The sequence below is a fragment of the Ischnura elegans genome, chromosome 1, assembly GCF_921293095.1.
Source record: "Ischnura elegans chromosome 1, ioIscEleg1.1, whole genome shotgun sequence".
Classification (NCBI taxonomy): Eukaryota; Metazoa; Arthropoda; class Insecta; order Odonata; family Coenagrionidae; genus Ischnura; species Ischnura elegans.
The window spans coordinates 154,152,871-154,176,146 of NC_060246.1; the positions used below are offsets into that span (position 1 = coordinate 154,152,871).

General features: G+C 37.2%; 1 long non-coding RNA gene across 1 annotated transcript; it reads right to left on the reverse strand.

Moving 5' to 3' along the window:
- Positions 1 to 17,694: 17,694 nt before the first annotated feature.
- Positions 17,695 to 21,756, reverse strand: LOC124172533. The gene is made up of 2 exons (XR_006868181.1): positions 21,554 to 21,756; positions 17,695 to 19,373 (listed from the first exon to the last, which is right to left on the reverse strand). It is a non-coding gene; the product is annotated as an uncharacterized LOC124172533 (long non-coding RNA).
- Positions 21,757 to 23,276: the final 1,520 nt, after the last annotated feature.

Consider the following 23,276-nt stretch of genomic DNA (forward strand, 5'->3'; position numbering starts at 1 on the left):
TTGAAGCAGCCGACGAAACAGATACATTTAAATTTGAAGTCAGTTGCCGGATTTGCTTAGGGTGGGGTAATAGCAGAAGACCATTTTCTCTGAGGATGCAATAGCAATTGTATGAATGATGCATTATCAAAAATGAAATCATTATCATATTCACTGAATACCTACGCTTCGAAAGAGCACTCAACTTTAACTGCTCATACATGAACAATAAGTGCCTATCACCTTCTTCCTCTGGACTTAAAGCAAGGGTTTCAAAAGTTTCTAAAATAACATTTAACGAGTCTTTTCTAGACCGTTGACCATTGGGAATAGAGGCATTCTTTAAATACCTACTCATCAAGTTTTGTAACTGTGACCAATATTGAAGCCGGCAGTTAGAATGAAGGGCCCATTTTAACTCAGACCTACTGATGATATTACCATTCACACATACCTCTATACACATCTGTTGACTAACTTTGATGCTGGCTGAAACCTTGGGAATATGTTCACAACACACAGAGAAAATCACCACATAGCTGTCACTAAATTTAAACAACAAATTGTCATCAACACCAATTTTATCCTCGATACTGGACTTTAGGGAAGTAAAATCACTAACGACATCACTTTGACGCCACTTTTCCTGCTCATCTCCCACTCGAGTAGCATGACGTTCTCTCCAAGAAGGAGCTTCCCTTGTAATACTGCCCGTGGGCTTACTTAAATACTTCGGTAAACCTTCAAACAAACGTGGCACTGCACCGGAAACAATCAAAGGACGGCTCCTGTTCCACGTTTTTGTCACCCCAGTATTATCTTTAAAGGTCTCCACTCGCGAAATATCCTTCTCTTCAAAATATTTAATACAAACAACCGCGGATGGAGATGGAATCCAATCCTTCCTTGGGATACTCTGAATCCACCTTTCTCTTTCAGCAGCTGTCGAAGGAAATTTAAAGGACGAAACATATTCCGACGTGGAGCTGTAATTGCTTTTACATCCCGGCACACAGCACTTCCTCGGCATCTGATGAAAAGGGATAGCATATTAAATTCATTGCAGTCTAAAACTTACTTGATCCTTTCGAATGCAAGTGGGATTATTTCAAGAAAAAAACAAAATAGATAACCTACCTTCGACTACAGCTAAGATGATAGATTAAAAAACGAATCTTCTAACGTTATCTCCTGCAAAAATAGGATTTAGAGGAAGAAAATTAACTTCAAACGAGTCACGTCGAGTATCTTCACCTCGAGTCCACTGTTGTTGAGTGATAAACAAATAATAAACAGGCCTCCTCCGCATTGTTGCCAAATATGATCCCTCCGGCCTGTTTAAAGACGGCCGTGGGTAAACCAACTCTACAATACGTAAGCGTAACCAATTCATTATTTTGGTTTAAACATTAACTTCTTTTTTTACTTTCAACGACGTTTACACGCATTACACCATTTCACAATTCTTAACTATATTTATGTACTTATTATATTCCATCGTTTTTAGCAGTTTTAATTTCCTTTCAATAATATAGCTCCTTTCCAAAATTACATACCTACTACATTATGTATCATTGAAATACGAAAAATTCAATATTCAAGGCGCATCCTTACCTAATGTTTCATCAAATCATTTCAGCCGCATTATTGATTGCCTAATAGTATTAATTAGGAATAATTTCAATCATAGTAACCGGTAATACTGACCATTATATACCAGGGGTGTTTTTAAGTAACCTCACGAAATTATTCACATTTTCAATGTCGTTGCTAAGGCTGGATGTGACTGTTGAAGCCTGACTATCCAACTCCAATTCGTCTAATGCTGTTTTAAGACGCTGACCGTTTATGGTAACGGAGACTATTTCACCACGTAATTCATGCTTTAAAAATTTTTAACGCAAGAATCGTATGGGATTCAAATAATAGGGGAACGATATCTAATGAAGGTCGCGTAAGGCGTCACAAAAATGAATGCGATAGCCAATAAATGAATACTTTTGGCCAATATATTTTGCAATGAAAGTGTAGTTATTATGAAAACATCTTGCGCTTCTGATTGTGAAAACCGTCTAACGCTGATTTGCGTTTGTGGCGCCATCTATACCTTTACAATGAAAACACGTTTTAGCTTTTTTACGTATATTGTTAAGGAAAATAACTTTCGTGCCTGGCGATATTTTTGCGTCTCGATATTTCGCGTTCCTATTGCCATCTCTTCCTCACAAAAGACCAGCTTTTGGAATAGCTAATTTTATGGCTGTTTGTGAAAATAAATTACAGGTCAGGTGATAGCTATCTTTCACGTTATTCCGCGTTCATACAGTTATGAATAGATGAACATGTGTATGAAATGTCGAATTTTTATAAATATACCTCAAGGAATATGCGAATACTGGGTTTTTGGGACAGCGTTTGTGGCGCCTTCTCTCGCTTGAAATGTGATAACATATGATAGGTCCTCGGTTTTAGGGATTATGTCTTAGAAATTAACTTGAGCAGCTGGGCATTGATATTTATTGGTCTCTCTTGGTTTATTTAAAAAAATTCTGTTTTAATTTTTTAAAGTTTGTTGGGTGCAAACCCTCATATTCAGAAAAGGAGGAGCTATAATCCCAGGGTAAGTGCTATAATACGAAAAATCAGTGATATTTCGCAATTTCATGCGTCATTAATTTTATATTTCTCTCCATTACGTAAATATTCAATTCAAAAAGTTCTCTCAACGCTTATATCATTGTGGTTACTGAGACGACCTTAAGTATTGTTGAGGGCGATTCAGCGTGTTGTTCGTCCATTCCGCCCATTTCAACGGCATTTTGAGTGGTTTTTCCGATTTTTAAGCAACTTATGGACTCAATGCTTGAACACACGTGACAAAAATATGTTCCCACCCCACTCCAAAACCCGCTTGATGAATTCAAGCGCTTATCGACTCGTTTATTTATAAAATGACGTGGAATTGCGCGAATGCATGAACGAAATTAGAACGGGATATTTTGCCGTCTCGCATCCACGCATACTCGCATATGTTCTAGCAATTCATCGCTTTACACGACGAAATTTTGATTGCGCCTTTGCACGTAAGTCAGATTGCTCAATTCCGTGTACCGTGTAAAACGGCCTTTAGCTGCCATCTCGCGCATTTGATGTTTTTCTTGTATCATCATTGTCCCCGAAAAAATTCATTTGCCCAAGAGCAGTGTGTAACAGTGTCCCGCGCATGGTTAGTTGAAAGTGTTAACCTACAGGTATGAAGAAACCTCGTCGGCACAAATGAAAATCTCAGCTTAAATTTCGAAAAGAATGCTCTCGATGCCAACTGAATACGTTAGCGATGCAAGCACAATAATAAGAAGATGGAGAAATAAGTTACTTCCCACAGTTCCTAAAAGTTAGGATTCAAATTGAATCGGTGGAAATAATCTCCTTGCCGTTTAATACATCGAATGGAAATGCGGTACGTAGATATACTGTACGCATAATTCACTGATATTACGTTTACTACGCGTAATTAGAATCTGAGAAAAACGTTAAATGATTGCTGTGCTACTGAAATTTACCACTGCTGATTAAATGTATTTATTATGTGGATATACAATGATAAAACAAGTGCAATATTAAAACTAGTACCACTGAAATATTTATTTATATTTATGAAGCTGATTTTTTATTTATCATAGCAAATTTTTAACGATTGAGATTCGTATATCGCAGCTTTAATGACCCCTAACTTTATCGATGTAAAATCAATAGGAAAGGGAATTTAGCGCTCATTGAAGAAAGTAAATGCCTTCCGTAGAAGCGGCTTCCCGAGGGAAATATTAATATTCCCCACAATCTAAATATAATATTACAATCTGTTGCAATGGCATATTGGCATTAACTTGTTTTTAATGGCAGTGGCGGAGTGGATTGGAGGGATTGCGGCGTCAGTTTAGGTCTCCCTGGTCACCAGCAACAATAGACCAACAATACACTAATGAAAAGTTCGCTCCATCCAACGTGAAAAACACGGAAGGACTTCACTCATTGTCAGCGCCGCAGGATCATATACTTTTGCTGTACCGGTGAGAAATAACTCACCACAACCAGCCAGTTTACAAAAGAAATTAAATAAATTGGCGCATGTGTATCGTGGCGCAAAATAAGTATTATTATGTGAACTGGCTGGTTAAGGTGAATATGCTTCATCGGGACAGCTGTATCGCGCCTGCGGCGATACAAGCAATGAGGTCCGTTGTCTGTTTAAAGTGTTGTTTGTGTAGAAAAGTAAAGATTATGAAACATTGGCATATTGAATATGTGCATATATATGTATATTTTTTTAACTATTCTTACTTACAAGTTCTAACAATTACAAGTTTTAACAATTCTTGTTAGACTATATCATTTTTTTCTTTTGCTTAGAGAATACAATATGAGCTTAGTAAGTAACAAAAGATATATATTTTTTAATTATTATTTTGTCTCTTTTGAAATTCCATTTGCAAGGTAATGGAATGATAATTACCTCGAAAAAGCAAGGACAAATTAAAACCTGTGATTGGAAGAAGGTAAGACATAAGAAAGACACATAGTCGTGAATAATAATTACGGCAGAGTAATCCGTATTTGATTACGTCTGTAACAGCTTTAATTTTGCCCTGTGGCCTGGACAATTATTGAGAATGGATAATGAGAAGTTGTGACAGTAGAAAATACTTTTTCGGCTATTGAGTCAGAGAGGATAAATTTGAATTAATGCCTAAGAACCACGAAAGGAGGTCTTGGTTTTCGTAGGCGGAAGGAACAGAGGAAGGTTGTTTGGTTGGAAGGGAAAGAAAGGAGTCAGGGTTTGCGGCAGCGGCGAATGATTTAGTAAGCGGAGGCGGTGAAGCAGGATATTGAAAAACGGCGGCAAATCGTGCGGCCATTGCCGCTTTTGGCTCCTTGTGCAGCCGCGGTAGTTGGGAATACGCCTGGCCGACACCACAAACACGGGAGGAATTCACTATACATACTTATGCACTATGAGTTTTGAAACTTAATAAAGTTTCTGGTCTGACCTGGAATGCCGACTTACAAAAAATATTGGGGGGGCCCGAACCGGGGATTTTGCCCCGGAAAATTTTATAAGTAGTGAGTTTTATGTTTTTTTAAAGCATTTAAAAGAGTCATATTATCGACATTAGAACCCTGATAACTCGAATCTCGATATATGGACACTCAGGGAAAGATCGACAAGCCACACACATTTTTTCCCCACACCCATAACGAATTTTTGAGGGGGCTCGGGCCCCCTCAGGCCCCGTGGAGACGGCGCCGCTGGGTCTGACTGAATCACGCTGTCATATGTGCTTGGGCTGTTTACGGCATGCGATCGCGTCTGATCATTGGTAGGATTTGTCCAGCATGCCTGGTGTGGAAACACCCCGTGCCACACACCCTGGTGGTGGCTGGCAGGGTACCTCCCAGTCGTAGATATACGAGGCTCGGTAACTGCGACAGCTTGCGTAGAAATAACCCTTTAGAATCCAAAGGTAGGCAAGGGAACGCGATACTAACATCTTGGCACCAACATTTTCAATCGAAGAAAAAAAAACTTGAATTCAACGCTGCCCACGGAATTAACCAATCAGCTATCTTATCAGGAGAGGAGATCACTCTCCATCTAGGAATTTTTGAATCTTAGTCCACTGCGCACATGTCGAAAATTACTCTTGCTCGCGTAAACTACGTGATAATTACATGCAATTGGTTCATTCTTTAAATTGTAGCGGACTCACTAAAAACATCAACGAAAACCATGCAACTCCAAGTTGGGACAAAGATCATCAGTAGATGGCCACTCCCATTATCAAATCCAACGTCAACGAATCACTCACAAGGTAGTCAACGGTTTGTCAAAACACTTGCCCTGAGTCACGAGTGGAAATTTGAATAAATGCCACGAACCAACGAATCTACGCACGGTAAAATAATTCTTGAGTGGAAAAAATAAAACCAAGAAGATCGACTAGCTCTCTCTCTTCCGCCAATCAGGCCTCGTTCTAGGCTTAGATTGCATGATAAATATCAATTAACAATTAACAATAGAGAGATATATTTCAGTGCGACACGGAGGGGCAACCAAAAACCCACTGTTAACACACACATGGAATTATGATCCATCAATTCCAACAACATACAGACTGCCTCAACAAATATCTCGTCTATGAGTCTTTCCTTTGTCTATCGTTCTTGTAGTCTTAGTAAATTTTTCACAGTGCTATTTTCTCAAAATTTTGTTGTAAAAAATAATAATAATAAAATCTTATAAAAAATGATTGCAGTTCATAAGGAAAAAATAAAAAATTGCTACTATCAAAATAAAAAAGAAAATAATACTAAAAACCAATAACAAATATATAATGAAAAGCAAGTATTAAAAAAATAAATAACAATATTAAAAAATAACTTTAAAAAATTAATACTAAAATTAAAAGTTCATGTCAAATAAAATTGTATTATATGTAAGTTTCCGTTCACACAAACCCAACACTACACGCACAACACATTCATTGGCGCAAAATAATTAGTTTATTGTGAACTGGCTGGTTAAAGTGAATATGGTTCTGCTGTATATCGGTACTGCTGTATCGTACTGCGGCGCGTCAAGTAATGAGGCGATAAACATCATTTTAGAACCCCACTCTATTTCTCAATCCGACAGAAATTATAAGTTCAGATAGACATCTTGCTCAACGGATAGGTATATTTCGTCTGGGTATTAGGTATATTTTTTCCCCAGAGAAATGAAGAATGTTTCTAATGCCAGGTGAGACTCGGTTCTCGGCCACTACGGAAGTGAAGCATGGACAATGACAGCCGCGGAAAAAGCTAGTGTATAGGCCTTCAAAATGTGGTACTACAGAAGAATAATGACGATTAAATGGATCGACCGAGTAATCAAGAAGGAAGTCTTTGGAAGAGTGAGAGAGAAGAGAAGCCTCTTGAAAACCTTGACGAAAAGAAGGGAAAACCATAGAGGTCTGATAAAGAGGATCGTCGAGGGATAAGTAGATGGTAAGAAATGGAAGAGTTCGAATTGAAGACGGAAATGGAAGACTTCGAATAAAATGTACAGAACAGGTGAATGAGGATGTGAAAGATATGAAATACGTAGGTGTGGAAAGATTAGCGGATAGAGGAATTGAGTGGAGAGTTACGTCAAACCAATCTTCTGATTGTTGACCAATGGTGATGACGATTATGAGACTCAGGACCCGCACCTCCTATTAATTTTTTGTGTTTTTTTTTTAAGCTGGTGCTGTCCTCACACTAACGTCACATGCCTATTGAGAAGGTTTGTGGAGTGGTCTGGAGATTTAGATGTTAAAAAGAAAGATTCAATAAAGAATGTTTATGAAAACAACCCTTCGCGGAATGGCATATACCTGAAAAGATAATTCACTTATCGCTTCACGACAAATTTCCCCTAATTACGGATGGGAAAGCAGATACTGACCTCTTAGATAAACTCGGATGGGAATCTCTGTCGGACCGTAGATTGAAACATAGACTACACCTTTTAGATAAATTCAAAAGCAGTGTCTCTTCTGAAGAAGTTAACCATATCTTACGGACGCCAGCATACTACGGAAGATCAGATCATATAAATAAAATAAGAGAGATAGATTGTAGAACAGACAGATTCAGAATGTCATTTTTTCCACGATCAATAAGAGGTTATAACGGCAGCGATAAAACTCATAAATAGATTGCATAATTAGTAGTGTAGGATACTAACCTATGTAAAACTTAATGCATGTTTCTTAATTTTATTATTATTTCTAACAGCATATAGTAGTATAATTTTTTAGTATACGTGACGTTTTTTGGACCTTGTGGTGTGCATGTGGGAGTCCAATTGCATGCTGCATGCTGGTAATTGGTCACCCCCTGGCAAACACCCTAGAGGTGGCTCGGAGGGTATTATGTAGATATAGATAGATACAATTATTGGACTCAATGAAAAGCCATAAGTTATCCTTTCAAAGTAGGAACCTCGACGATGAATCGCAGGGTTTTCTGTTCCAACCACACACATGTAGTAAGTCCATCCGATTCTGCACCCTCCTTGGCAGGACAGTAGAGCAGTCGAAACATTTCCCAAGGACCGATAGGACGACGTAAGCACGGGAGGGAAAAGGCTTCAATCCTAGCGTGACCATGGAAGAAGGAGGAGTGCTTCCTCCTTCTTCCATGGCGTGACCCTTAGGACCGATTCCCGGAATCTTTGAGACCCCATCCTCGAGTGAAGGAGAGGGACTGGGTCTAATCCCTCGAACTAGGAAGGCCAATCTTTACAACGCTCATCCCCCTTATTTCGAGGCTGCAAAGAAAGAGGACGACATACCATGGAAGAAGATGGACATACTTTCCGGAGTGAAGGCTAAAAGCTTGTTCAAAGCTACATCTACATCTACATAATACCCCGCGGGCCACCTCTAGGGTGTTTGGCAGGGGGTAATCAATCACCAGCATGCATTTGGACTCCCACATGCACACCACACCGTCCAAGAAACGTCCCGTATAATAACAAACTATACTACTATATACTATTGGAAATAATAATTGAATTAAGAAACATGCATTAGGTTTTACATAGGTCAGTAGGCTACATTACAAGTCATGCAATCTATTTACGAGTTCTATTGCTGCCGTTATAATCTCTTATTGATCGTGGAAAAAATGACATTCGGAATCTGTCTGTTCTACAATCTATCTCTCTTATTTTATTTATATGATCTGATCTTCCGTAGTATGTTGGCGTCCGTAATATATGGATAACTTCGTCAGAAAAGACACTGCTCTTGAATTTATCTAAAAGGTTTAGTCTATTTTTCAATCTACTCCGACAGAGATTCCCATCCGAGTTTATCTAAGAGGTCAGTTACACTAACAAGACAATCGTAACGACCTTTCACATACCTGGCAGCTCTTCTTTGCACGCGTTCTAACTCTGTTATTAAGCCTTTTTCATGAGGGTCCCAAACACTGGCAGCGTATTCCAAATGTGGTCTAACGAGGGAAAAGTAGCTAATTTCTCTCACTTTGTCGTCGCACTTTCCTAATATTCTTTTAACAAAACCCATTTTACGATTAGCTTGACCGGTTATTTCTCGAATATGTTCATTTCACGATAGATCATTATTGAGTCTAACTCCTAGATAATTCACGGATTCAACAGTCTCTAATTGGGTACCCCGAATTATAAACCCCATCCCCATCCAAGCTAATGCAAGTAGGTCTTATAGCGTTCGACGATTACCACATGGTAACACAATATCTTCGTCGCAGACATTCTAATGAATCCGTTGTTTAAGTACCATTTATTAAAGAATAATGTCACTTTAACTATCTATCTGATGTGAAATTCATTGATTTTAATCGGTTAAAGTTAGCTTAACGATCATTTCTCACGTTGTTAAATTCTGTATACGTCATACTACACACAGTTAACAGAACTGACACAAACATAATTTACACTTTAGCAGGCCGTATTTATTTTCAATTGGAAATTTAAATATTACGAAACTCTATAAGTTTAAATAGAAATCGTCTACCAGTAGCCTCACAAGGACTGGTGACGGCCGGCTTCCGCAAAGGTTTCACGACGAAGTGTTGAGTCTAATGTCCTTTAATTTTTCTATATTCCTGCCAACGCTACAAGACCACCTGCGATCGCTTAGATACCCGCGTATCTGGCATCCATATATTTAGTAAGGGTGGATATAAATCGCTGTTTTTTTTTAGTTTTGGGGGAGGGATTTCTGTTCATTTTAAATAACGAAAAACGTTACACATACTAAAGAAATTTTCAAATGTGGCGAGAAAAAACAAAATCAAAACGTAATTAAAATTCTCCAACATTTTTTGTGACGCCTTATATCCTGAATGAAGTGATCCCTGACTAAAAGAATATAGCATAAGCCTCTGGATGGACAAACTCCATGCCGAACGAATGACATATTATCAAGACTACGGCAAAAACATTGATTTCTGAAGCACTTACTCTGCGCGAGGAATTCAATTATTTAATTTTTTAATAATAAATTAATATTAAAAAAATAATATATTAAATCAAGTAATTCATTATTACCATTATACCATTAATTGGTATAACTAATGGTATAATGGTAATAATTAAATTATTTAATAATAATAAAACACATTCATTATTAATTTTACTTAAAATGAGATGGAAAAATGCGTAAAATTGTCGATATCATGCCAACGAGAACAAAATTTCAATTCTCTTTAGTTGTAACTTCAAAAGGTCAATTTAGACCGTAATTTTCATAAAAACCGACAATAAGACCAATGGAGTTATCGTAAAGTTAAATTAAATTGAGAACAAAACATGAAGTAGTGTGTTGCAACGACGGTCAGCGAAATTAAATGATGGAGGAGAGGGTCTGAACTAATGTTGAGAACAAGCTATTGAACATTCTTGTGACTAATTAACGACAGGCGTGAGTAGTCAGGACCCACACTGATTTCAAGAACTAGCCCATTATTGAATCACAATATAAGAAATTTTTCTTAGCAATTATCCTAAATTTATGACAGGCTTATTAATTTTAAAGTGGGCAATAAGAGAACAAGAACAAGTACAAGTACAATTCTATGAGCCAAAGAGGGTGTAATACTAATGGAGAACCATAAAATTAAGGAAGCAATTCATCGAAAGAGGGTGGTTTGCTATTGTTTTTTTATTGCCTAAATCGGTTTGCTATTGTTTTTTTATTGCCGAAATTACTCCTAGAGTACGTATTTCACGCTTTTAGATTTTTTAATGACGATAACTATTTTTCGCGATTAAATGAAAAGTGAAAATTTTTAAGCGCGCGAAAACGCGACGGGTAAGTATGAATGCCAGAAAATCTCCGTATGACGTCGTTCTGGTTCCCGCTACCGCCGTGTGAGGTGACCTTGGGGCAAGGCTTTGAGCGCTGATACGACGCAGGATGCTAGCAGGTAGCAGAGTACCCTGCTAGCTGGTAGCGCTCGGCTTTAATAATGATTATTAATACCTTATCAAACGAAGAAAACTTTCGAACTTAGCCAGTTTTTATGCGTGACTATTAAGAGATGTTTCCCTGAGCTCTGTGCCACATGCATGCATTGGTAATCTCAGACGATGTGAAACTCATATCTACTCGTATAGAAACTAGGTCCCTGTGACGTCACGTGGAGTGGCATAGCATGGGCGCCAATCTGGCCTTTTTCAAATGAGGATAAAACTGGCCATTGCCACTCGTCTAGACTGGGATTTCTAAAACCAAATAATTTGTATGTTATGAATACACTAATGGTGGGTAACTAATCGCAATCAATGCCTTTCGTTTTCTTTGATGAAGGAAACTACCCTATTGACATGTGATGGGCGAAGGTTTAAATTTTGTACAATTTCTTTTGTTTGTTTGCTATAGCTACATCAAAAAGATTTTGTTATTTTCTAAGCTACCAATTTGAATCATGCATCATCAATTCCAAAGTTTTTTTGCTAACCGATCCCTTTATGAACTGTTCATAATTTCTATTATCAACTATTGGTTTCAAAATTCTATGCAATAAAATTTGAATATTAAATATTGTTGTCCACTGTTACTGTTGATTTTTTGCAGTTATGTATTGCATCGGTATGTCTTTATTTGTGTTGCCTTAGCTACCAGCATGCATCGTACATATACTTTTTCCATGTCGTTGAATTGCTTATTATGATAAAAAAATGTTCTCTGCCGTTGGAAGCTTATAAATATATCTGGAGCCTTTGGTACTTCAGCATGAACACGAACTCACAAAGATATGACAGGAGCATTCCAATTAAGCTGCCGCAGAAAAATGATTTTAAAAATCTAATGCATCGATCAAGTGAATTGCGGGATAGTCCTGAGAAGAGTGGTACGAAAGACGAGAACCTATTGCAACAACATAAAGGAGAACAGGAAACAGCATTATCAGCCACATCACAAAGCATGAAGGTCTGATGAATACTACGGTCAAATGAGAACCGGAAAGGTAAGAATGACAAAGGAAGTCGTCGGGTGAAGTAAACGGAACATTAGACTATGGTTGTGAGGCAATAATTACTCAAACGTTTTGAGATAGCCCTTAACAGATCGGAGTGGAGAACAGCGTCGAAAAAAAACATATTGATCTTGAAGCATGAGACGACTGCCGTAACTATGATCGAATTCAAATATATTCCCAGGAGAAAATATTCTCCTAGACCCAGGGGTCTCCAAATTTTTTGGCCGGGGGGCGAATTCCATATTAAAGAGCAGTTTGGTGGCATAGCAACAAACCAATCATAAACTCTGTCACTTGATGGAGTATTATCACCTCATTGATTAGGGGCCTCTAATAATAGGACTGCGAGCACAAGTAGGAAAAGTAGGATAAGGAAGCAATGTATGGGCGTACCCAGCGAGGGGCAGCGGGGGGGGGGGGGGGTGCCCCCCCCTAGAAACAAAAATCACATAAATCTTAAGCAAAATCAGTCCTGAATCGAAACGAGAGTATTCAACAAATTTTCTTTGAACACACTAAAAATTACATGTATTAGTATAAGATATGTAGCTAAAATAAAACTATTTTTTCAAGGAAATAATCTCATAAACTACTATAGCGCTGTTACAATTTTCTTAAAATGTTTTTTTACTGCATTTAAATAGAGATAGGCATTGTTTTCTAGCAGATCACCAGGGTATTTAAACTTCTTTCACTGCTTCAAGGGTGTACCCAGGATCATAACTAGGGTGAGGGGTGGGGAACACCAAGTCTTGACATTTTAAATTTCCATGCTAAAATGTCACAACATGACCTTCCTCCCCCTAGACCATGGCTTGCCCCCCCCCCCCCTAGTTATGATCCTGGTTACACCCTTGAAGCAGTGAAAGAATCTTAAATACCCTGGTGATCTGCTAGAAAACAATGCCTACGGATCACCTCTATTTTACTGCGGTAAAAAACGTAACCTCCTCTAAAGCGGAGGCTGACCTTGGAAGGATACACATAAATTTCGTATTTTTTCTCTCACATGAAAATGTCCCCAAGCGGCGCATAAGAGGACCTCGCGGGCAGCCACATAGCCATGTCAGAGGGGGGACTTCAGACCCCCTGAAAGTTTTTCGCAGTTTGGGAACGATTGAATTCAATGAGAAATCAGAAGTTATATGTGGAACGTTGACACGCACAAGAAATAAATAACTAAAAAATGTATGACTACGATAGCGACTGAAATTTTTAAATTAACTGACAAACAAATGTTGAATGTATGCAGCTGTACACCAATAGAAGTGTTCGGTTGATAAGCAAAGATCAGGCTAAGTTGAACAAAGATACACCCACTTGAATACAATTAAATAGGACAAAGTACATACATTTAGTTTGTATTCAACTTAATTTCAATTATTTTCACTTATTGTTAGAAATACCTACTATTATAGGGTAATAAAATATTTAATGTAAGAAGTTGCAATTTTTTACTTGACTTCAATCACGCTTTATTTCTCAGCATGCCCTACCATATGCTCCCAAAATTTAATGTAGGTATTAACGACTTTTAATTGGATTATGGCATCTTTAAAAAGAAAACTAATACCCCAGGGCCGAGAAATTCCAAGTTCTGAGTTGATGTGGGAATGAATCCGAGGCTTGGCCCCGCTCACAACTAAACCTACTCTCATCCACATCAACAACATACCCAGTGAGCCAGTACTAGGGTGTTTGGCAGGGGGTGATCAAATCACCAGCATGCAGCAGGATTCCCTCATGCACACCACACTCGCAAGCCTGCTGAGTAAAGGAAGCGAAGGAAAGGGGAGCATTGAAGTTGTGATCCACTGAGGGATTGTTTCCGACGCAGAGGACTGAAGGTATGTATCATGTTCGGAAGCAAATGTAGAATTCCAAATTTTGTCAGTCCACGAACTCTCACAAGACGATCACTAGCGATATGTTAAGATGTAGGGAAATGGAATGCGCTTGGTGGGAGGACGAGAATGGAGCTATTTTCATTAAACACGCTTAACAAATAGTCAATAATTGTATTCAAACGTTAATGATGTATAAACGTTGCAAATTCCAGTAAGGATTCTTATTTGGTTAAGGACTGGTGAGGACAAAATTGATCAGGCAGCTGGCAATAAAATACAATGTGGCCTAGCTACATAATAATATAAATTATCTACCATCATATTAATTTTTACTGATGACTGCATTCTTTCATTTCCGTGTTTATAAACTTGTAAATAATATGCTGCTAGCGTATGGGACCCTTACGAAGTAGGACAAATAGCTGAAATCAATCGAGTACAGCGCAGGACGGCCAGATTTGTGATGAGTTGTTACGACAACAAGTGCAGTTTCCAGTATGTTACACGAGTTAGAATGGGAATTTTTACAGGAGCGTAGATCGAAGTAAAGGCTTAACTTACTTGAGAAATTCGAAGAAAATATTTTCTCAGACGACGTGAATCTTATCCTTCGTTTACCATCGTACTATAGTAGACGTGATCATGAGAATAAAATAAAAGGAGTAGACTGCAAAACAGAGAGATTTTAATTGTCATTCTTCCCTCGTACTATTAAGGTTAGCAACGTCGTCTCAATTGATAGGATTAATGGCGCCGCTCGCTTGCATCACTCATAGCATGTTTTTTTTCATAGTTCTAGCCTTGCATGTATTTGCTCTAGGAATTACTAACCATTAGGAAGTTTTTTTTATGAATAAGCAAAATAATTTGCTGGTATGCGTAATATTTATATGACCGTGCGGTGTGCATGTGACGGTCCTCTTGCATGCTGCATGTTGGTGATTTGTCACCCCCTGCTAAACACCCTAGATGTGGCTCGCAGGGTATTTGGTAGATGTAGATGAAAGAGAGCCCTGGTACAGAGGAAGAGGGGGCCGGATTGTGGACTCATCTGGGCCAGGTAAAAAGAAATAAATCAAATCAAATTTGTGTTCCTCCTGGTGCTCTGATACATCTGCATAATACTCTGTGAGCCACCTCTAGGGTATTTGCCAGGGGGTGATCAATCACCAGCATGCAATTGGATTCCCGTACTGGATTTGATAATACCTAGTTACGATCAGAGTCCTCTAGATTGCTCTCTCAACACTACTCTCTCATCATGTCGAGTCGTCGCATAGGCTTCCACTCTGGGATTCACGACGTCCGCCATTGTTAGTACAAACACCCCGTTTTCCCATAAGGAGATGTGGTAAAATTTCTTCGTTTTTTTGGTAAGCGAAGAATGTTGGTAATTTTCGGATAGTTGATATTGATTCTCGAAACCTTCAGTAACATAAATACAAATTTTCTAGGCATGACAACAATGGAAACGACGATAATAAAAATAAAACCACGGCAAAGGCTAAGCGCATTACGACCTGATTGAACCCTTATTTTAATGGGTTGACACCCAATTGCGCTAAATAATCACTGAAAGTACTATTAACGGAAACTCTTACCCTCAATAATAAGGCTCTTTGCAAAATATGTACTGACACAAGCAATTCCGCCGCGAGTTTAATGACTGAAATCAGATAGTAGGACAGCGGGTACATGAATGGGCGTAACCAGCTGGAAACAGCCCTTCAGCGGCGTAGCGCGGTGGGATCGGACCCCCCTGCCCCCCCCGACAATATGAAAACACAGTTACTTTGATTAATATAAAAAACAAAATATTGAGAAATGTCGAGTTTACAAAAGATTTCTTTGACAAATAAAGTTTTTTCGATCATTAACCCGAACGAAATTCCTGGCTACGCCCCCCCCCCCTTAGAAGCGAAAATAAATTAAGCTCGTAACGAAAATTTTAAAGAAATTATTTTTAAAATTATACTCGCATAAGGCATGGAACAAATTTAAAAATCATTCTCTTCATTGTATAGGCCAATGAAACGCTGTCATAATTTACTTACAATTTTGGTTTCTTCTTTATTTGCAAAAATGTTACTAAGTAATTGAAAGACCACGACATGCCCTCCTTTTTTTGATCCTGGGTACCAGTGGAGCAGCGAGGGGGGTTTTGGGGGATAAATTCTCCCCCCCCCCCCAGAGCTCAAGAGAAATTTTTAAGTTTAATCCATTTTACTTAATTTGATTAATATTACCAAGAGAATAGTGTAAGGACTAATAAAATATCCCTCAGAAAGCAGTAAAACTCACCATTTATATTAAAATTCGCCAATTTACTAATCTCGCACCTATCACTAATCCTGGAGGGTACTCTATACCCCCACACACACATGTATTAGTTGCACCTAAACCCCCCCCCCCCCCCCCAGCCTTAATTCCTAGCTGCATCCCTACTGGGTACTCACATGAATAGATGTGCTCAATACCAAACGTGAATGATAGAAACAGACAGAGGGTATATCTGTTCCAATGATGGTAGTATTTAGCGGTCTAGGGTGATTTGGGTCCTGATGGGGGAATTCGGAGGTCCTTCTTGGAAAATTTTAGGAAACTGCATGCCCGAAAATGGACTTTGACACTATTCTCACTCTTAAATAGTAGATAAAGTTAATAAAAAAGAAGTTTAGCATGAAAAAATACTATGAAAAGTGAGAAAATTATTAATGTATTAGGGAGCTGATATCTCTTTCGTGAATTTGCCCCATAAACAGCAATGAAATCTAAAAAAAGAAACTAAATACAATCTTTTCGAATAACCCTTCCAAATAAGCACTTGCAGTTTCTTTTTTGTCTTCGGGACACCTAAATCACTTCATTTTTTTACAATGAGTATGCAGTTAAGAAAGCAACAAATGAATACAAAAAATTTTATAATTACAAAAAACATTGGTTCAAGTAATCTAAGATATGAATATCTTTTTTAATTACACCTTTAATATCCCTTCAAGATGCAGCAGGGCCCCCCTAACCTTGGGTGCCTCAGAGATTGCCAACCTGGCCAGTCCACCCTTGTACCCATATAGCAATGCAAGCCAGAATCAAGGTTGCAGCAACCTAGAAAAAACAAACCTGAATCACGGTTTAGACGCCTTGCTTATTAACACACCAATGCAAGCCCTTCCATTGTTTAGTGCATTTCTAATGGAAATAAAATTTAATAAATACAAGCCTAGGTGAACCACTCGGGTAATTTCCTGGGAAATATGTACTTGGAATAGAGAAACAATAACAAAAGAAAACAATTCTAAAACATTCGTACAATACCTTGAGAAGTAAAAACAGAAAATAATCTAACAGGAATCATGTCAGACCATTCTCAAAAAGGCTAGTAGGTACAGAAAGAGGTACTCTTGCAATTAAATCAACATAAAAACTTGTGGGATACAATAAATGAACACCTAATAACACATCATAACCCTGTGAACTAGTGAGTTGTGATTTATAACAAAAGTAGGTAATACTTAACTAGACAAAAGATATTAACTTCTATAATCTGAGTTGACACAAGGGTACTAACTTTTAAATTCCAAGCAGATGCATTTGGCAAAAAATTATCTATGACTGAAAAATAGATCATTCCTCCCACAATACCCCAATCCCGGGTAATATATTTGTAATTATGTATAAGCAATTCCCATCTCTGCTTAAGGTGAAACAAGTGAAACATAAGATAAATAAAGGAGAACCAAAGTGCACATATTAAGGCCAAAATTATAACATATACCAGGGCACTAATGCAGGAATAAAAGTCAATCTATAAATGACATGAACTATTTTATTATTAATCCAAAAAAGATCACTGAAGTTTTTTATGACCAGGGCACAACTCCTGTAATGGCATGCCCATGTATTTTGCAACAAAACACTCAAAAGTATATGATAAGATATGAAAATAAATCTTCCTTCTTAGTTAGCTTCAAGTCAGCTAGATATTGATATGACTTTTGTCAACAGCAGGCTCTTCATTCAGTCCACTTTTGTCTCAATGCAATTCCGTGAAAGATTTACTACATGACATCTCTGTTAGCCTAACTGAAATATGCCATGGAATAAACTTACAATTTCCACACACTTAGGTACCAATATCCTTAAATTGGAGATAAATGTGAATGGCATAAATAGCTTAGTTGTTATTTTTTACTACCTCATCATATACTTGGGAAATTAACATAATTATAGAATGATTGCCATACATCTGAATAATAGTTACAAAAATTTAGCATGCATGAATCACCTAAGTTTATTCACAAGTCCTTTGATGTGTTCTCTCTAAACAAGTGGACTGGTAGCAGTATTGTATGGTAATAAATGAGAAAAATGGCTCATACTTTTGACAAGATATTAAACAGAAGGTAAATAATATTTTAAAAGAACATACCATGCACCTTTTAAAAGTGATGTAAGAATCTTTCTCAGACTTGAACATTCATTAAAATCTTAGGTAAGGAGTGTTCTTGGAAATCATTCCCGCAAATTAAGGACTTCTAAGGATATTTAAACAAGAAAGCTCTGACACTAGGTCGTAATTACAGTAAAATTTTACTCTTTTAATGCCAAAATAATGAAATATCTGATTTAACAGTTGCTTGTATACCTCTATCAGGCAACTTAAGGCAATCATGTTTCACTAGAATGTGTAAAGCCGTCAACAATCCACATTAACCACTACTCAACTGGTAGATAACCAAGCACTCATGGCATAAAAGTTGCACATATTGGTAATGATGAAATGTGTGTATGCCAAAGAGGGATATATGCATTAAGAACTCAATAGAGTCATCGTATCAACACACAACAAGCAAAGAGGGAAAAACTAGTTAACCAGGCCAAATATATGTCAGCTGCTCTAGAGCATTAGAATAAAGGAGCTTCCATGCTATTGAATAGATTGAGAATTCCATATCAGCAACTCACCATCAAATTTGATGTAAAGAGCACAAAAATATACCCACATATGTGAATTACCAGATTAAAGCAACGAAATAGGTAGTTAAGAGGTAATCATTTAAAAAATCAAGGACAGGTAAACACTAACAGATGTGACTCTGTTATAACTAGCTATGTGGAGCAACATCAAACACTTGCTATAAATAATAGTCCGGATGACAACCCATGGAATCAGTTTTAACATATATAAGTTCAATATCATTCAGTCTGGCCTTTGAAAATGAATATAGAAAAACAGACAACAAGCTAGAAAATTTAAGAAAAAAATACATTTTGCTACTCCTGATATATTCTCTCATTAGGCAAAATACAATTTGACACCACAAAGCCAATGCAGAAGATGATTGCTGGGAATATAATGCTGCACATGCTTCTCCTGCTTAGGTTATTTGGACTTGAAATGCAATAATTGTATCTTATCGTTGTAGCAGTTGTTCCATTATACAGCCATCAATTCAGAAAAACCTGATGCAACAGGCAGCGATGAATCTGGAACAAAGGAATAATCTTGGTGTCATTAACTGAGTGAACTTGAGTAAAATATGAGAATAAAACAATCACCACTGGCATTCACATAACATGCACTACAATTTAATGCAAAATATATGTACTGCAGAATACCTTGGTAAAAGGACTATCCACTTAGAAAATAAATAAAACTCATCCATACAATATTAAGGGTGGAATTTAGTACCAAAATATTCTTAGGCACTCAATTTAGGAGGACCTGAATTCAAGATATTGCCCACCCTGTTAGGTACTCTAACTGATGCACCCAGATGATGAGCCAAGATATGAAGAAACATTCAGGCACATTATTGAATAAGACACTCAAGTTTAATGCAGTAGAAGCATAATTATAATTGAATCCAAAGTATATTAATCAAGAAAGGATACTGTATATCAAAGTGTCAGAATGAATTTAGCAAACACGATGGTAGTTCTCAAATCCGACACAGTCATGGGCCACCAAAACAGCTTAACATAAGAGTAACCAGTGACTCAATTTAATTACTCCAGAAGGATTTTGAAAACACTTTTTCAATGTAAAGTACCAATGTGGATGCTATGGAAGTAATGAAAAATGGTATAACTGAAAAATTGTCAGAATATAAACAAAGGCAATGTGAAAGAAAAGAACTTGCAATGGATAGTTCAATCTTACATTCGAACAAACTTGTCAATTTGAGAAGCTACCTTATTTGATAGATGATAAGCATTAGCAAAGACTGCGTGCTTATTTTTCAACAACTGTGCTGATTTCTCAAAATATAATGGATGAATGAGAATGTTTACAAATACTTCATTTAAAAATATACATACGTGGTCGTATCCCAGCAAAATACCAAGTGCATGTGACATATATGGAATATAAGAAAGAAAGACTTACACCACCTAAATACACTAAAATGAGGCATAATAGAAACAGACAAACTATGTACAACAGATTTTAGAAGACCATGACCCAGGGTAATAGGTGCTTATGACATGAATAAACACACAAATAAAGACATGCTCAATATCTCCAGCTCCTAAGACTGCATGTAGTCTTCAAAAAACACTAAACCTCTCCAAGAAACGAAACCTTGGATTCATCCAGCCATCGACTATGCAAAACACACAGATGATTTTTTTCCAAAGAAAACTATCGAGAAACCAATGGTCAATGATTTTGGTTGCAAGCAAAAAAATTGTATCAATTCACATTTTAATATAACATTTAAGTACTCTCTTATAAAGAAGTAAACAAATAGGACTTTTAACAATGAAAATAGCAATTAGGTACCTCTTAATTAATTATTAAAAAGTCTTTCTTTTGTACTTTTAGCCGCAGTTAGTTCAAATATGGTATCACAAAATGAAGGTAGTTTCAACATCATTGAATTGTCAATATCAGCAATGTTTTTGATTTGTAAATTAGTTCACAGACCCCAAGAATACAATGAAGCTATGAAGGGAAAGTAGAGATATCACTTGCTTGTGCATGCTTGCCACTTTTTACTTACAATTAGTACAAATGTGAACCAATAATTAAAGAGTATGTTTAATTACCACTTTATTTTAATAATTATACTTCAGGCAGTGCCTGACATTGAGAACCTAAACTATTGAATGGACGATAAGGATACATGAATGCTTTGTTGATGCAATTCCCTAATAAATGCCCTGGCATCACTTTATCAATCCACCAGTTGTTTGTAAGAAACATTTCCAATAAACCCATTTATAAAGGGATCGATATTACTTGTACAATCATATTTGTACAGCCTAGATCTAATAGGTAATTGTTTCTCAGGCTGGTTAATAATCTAAACAGGACAACCGTTAGTGCTACTATTGAATAATTTCAAAATTTAGTCATCATAAGAAGAGATAAGTGGGCAGTAAACTTGTGTTAAAAAAGTGCTACCGGTTGAGCGAAGGTATGTTGGTGAAAGCAAAGGATGATGGAATTGAAAATGCTACTCAAGATGAACAAAAGAAAACAAAGTCCAACAACCAGATGACTGAAAGACAGTAACCCAATAGAACGGTGACACAATACTTCGTTATCACCAATAGTAATACCTTTCATCAAAATGCACTGACACTGATAACAACATAAACACACTCTCTCAGCAAATGCCAAGAATGGTTTGAATAACAGTACAACCTTAATACGTACATACCACACTCGATGGCTCTTCAACTTCAGCAAAGGAAAAGACTTCAGGCGACACCAGTGGCATGTCCTTATCAGCCGGCAATCGAATATTAGACGCCTCCTCTTTGGCGTAATAGGCTTAGGACAATTTGCGACGTCGAAAATCGTCGGAATATCATTGGGCTTTTAATATTTTCCAGCCTTCCTTCCGAGTGGATTCAAATTTTGATTCGTATAAGTGCACCTGTGGCAAGGAAAACGAAGATAACTCGCAGGAATATGTTTTAATAATGATTAAATGGCTAAATAATTACGTGCATGCATTATGTAATGTATGTTGACTATAATATTAATCAAGGAAGGTTTTGCGGCTTCTAAATCGCATGAAATTACAAGGTGTAAAATCCGACATGGATTCGAGTTCAATTGCCTACAAACATTCGTTACCAACAACATAGTTCCAAAAAGGACATGAATATTACATGATTTCAGTAAGTCTTTAATAAAAACTGGTATCATTGATTGTATCACACGTAAAGTTCCTCATGATATTTCAAACGTGAAAGTACTTATATTTTACAGGTATAACTTTCAAGGACATTTACAAGTATAACTTTCACGTGACGAAATAATAACAACTTACCACATTCCATCATGTAAATAAGTTGCGTATTCTAGTTTATAGTTTAAATTAATCAATTGAATGTAGCACGGGTTACTTATATCAGTATTACGGCACTATCAAAGTTTAAAAACCATTGACACAAATAACCTTATACCTATACATGAAAAACTCTCAACAATAGCAGGAATTATTATGCACTCTTCTGTTTACATTACGTACAACGTAAAACTGATTGGCAAAGGTATTAATCTTTGAAGTAAATCACAGCCTTTCATCAAATTAAGCCGAAACTAAGTAAGAACTTGATCTTCATATGAATACTTACCCAATACATTGAATTACATCATCTTCTAACTCACCTCACAAATAGTGGAAGACGACTACGGTTGCCACTCATCCATCCCCCACATTTGTAGCCATTTAGCCCTTACCTGAGGATTACAAGGAAAAACAAAAGCGCGATACACATCCCCACAACTAATGGAAGAGTTTGGTGCAGAAGAACCGCCCATCTCTCTTATTTATCAATTACAAAAATGGAAAAAACTGCACCAACTCGACGTTCCTCCTATGCAACAACACAGCCCGCCATTAATGATATGACTAAACATGGCAGGTTGCGACGACTCAACTTCGTAGTTATTATATGGCAATATAGAGGACTCTGGTTACGATTAACATGCAGTGCTAAATATTCGGCGGCGGCTAAACTTTTTCAAGGTAACAAAATTCGAAGGTCAAAGAAGTGACAGAGTAATTAACAAGATCAACCACTTTTCATGGAATGGGAAAAGAATATCGCCTTGATGCGCCATCTCGTTAATCGCTCTCAAACGTGTTTTTGCGACTCGATATAAAGATGTTTCTGAAGTATTAGCTTCATCGTTGGCACACGTTAATACTGAGAGTCCGCAATAATCCATTCGAAGACGAATTTGAATTTCAGGTATACAGCACTAGCCAAAATCATTCATAGATATCATACAGTGTGACCAACTTTGACGAATAGTCTGTATTTTCTAAAAAAATCTATTTACTCCAAGAAATTATTATCAACAACGGTTTGGGTGGCGTGTATCAGATAAGAATGTAGTAAAACCCGAAGCGACATTTGAGGGGGAGG